Consider the following 1,643-nt stretch of genomic DNA (forward strand, 5'->3'; position numbering starts at 1 on the left):
GATGATGGCAACAAATGTACAAATGTGCTTGACACAATGAAAGTATATATGGATTGTGATAAGAGCTGTAAGAGCCCCCAATAGAATGATTTTTTTAAAAGACAGGAAAGAAAGAAAAGGTCAAAGTGGATTTCAGAAGAGACTCTGAAACTTGCTATTAATCATGGAGCTGCTAAAACAAATGAAAGAAGTGACTAGTGAAAGATCTGAATAGAAATTTTTAAAGGGCGGCTACTGAAGATAAAGCCAAATATTAGAATGAAATGTGCAAAGACACAGTCTTAGAAAACCCAAAGAGAACGCTGAGCCTATCTTCAACAGAATGAATTCAAGAAAAAAGTCAAGTTTTATTCTTGAAAGGTGCTTTGAGCAAAATATTGAAGGATGCACGAAACATCAAAAGAAGATGGAAAGAATACACTGAATCACTGTACCAAAAAGAACTGGTCAACATTCCACCATTTCAGGAGGCAGCACATGAGCAAGAACCAATAGTGCTGAAGGTCAAGCTGCATTGAAGCATTAGTTAAAAACAAGGCTTCATGAATTGATGGGATAACAATCAAAATGTTTGAACAAGCAGATGAAGCACTGGAAGCACACGCGCATCTGCGGCAAGAAATTTGGAAGACAGCTACTGGGCCAGCTGACTGGAAAAGATTCATATTTGTGACCATTCCAAAGAAAGGTGACCCACACAATGCTAAAACTATAGAACATTATCACTGATATCACATGCCAGTAATTTGCTGAAGAACATCCAACAACCGTTTCAGCCGTACATTCACAGGGAGCTGACAGAGGTTCAGGCTTGGATTCAGAAGAATATATGGAACAAAGGAAATCATTACTGATGTCAGTCAGATGCACCTTAGCTGAAAGCAGAGAATACCAGAAAGATGTTTGCGTTTTCTTGACTATGCCAAGGCATTCGACTGTGCGGATCGTAACAAACTATGCATAATCTTGAGAAGAATGGGAAATTACAGAACAATTGATTGTGCTCAGGTTGAACTTGTACAAGGATCAAGAGGCATTTGTGTAGATGGATCAAGGGAATACTGCATGGTGTAAAATCACAAAAGATGTGCAACAGGATTGTATCCTCTCACCATATTTATTCAATCTGTGCTGAACAAATCATCGAGAAATTGGCATGTAGAAAGAAGAATATGGCATCAAGATTGGAGGAAGGTTTTCTGATGACACAACCTTTCTTGCTGAAAGGTTTTATCCTTGCTGATAAAAGCCAAGGATCCCAGTCTTTATTATGGATTAAGACTCAGTGTAAAGAAGGACCCTCATTCCGGGTCCTCTTCTGAATTCCTGGCAGGTCCCTTTGGATGGCCTGCTGCAACTATAGTCAAATGGTCTTCAGCCAAATGTTACTTGCATGTGATATTAATGAATTGTTGGATAATCTCTTAGAGTACATTGGCCAGTTAGTTGTTTTCCAAATTTTTGGCATAGATGAGTGAGTGCTACCAGTGGTTTATTAGCTGGTTTTTTTTAGTATCCTGTCAATTCCTGGTTCCTTTCTTTTCACTAATGCCTTTAGTGTCACTTGAATTTCTTTTAGTATCCTGTCAATTCCTGGTTCCTTTCTTTTCACTAATGCCTTCAGTGTCACTTGGATTTCTTCC

This window comes from Echinops telfairi, unplaced genomic scaffold (assembly GCF_000313985.2).
Source record: "Echinops telfairi isolate 266 unplaced genomic scaffold, ASM31398v2 ScPeMD7_27;HRSCAF=92, whole genome shotgun sequence".
NCBI lineage: Eukaryota > Metazoa > Chordata > Mammalia > Afrosoricida > Tenrecidae > Echinops > Echinops telfairi.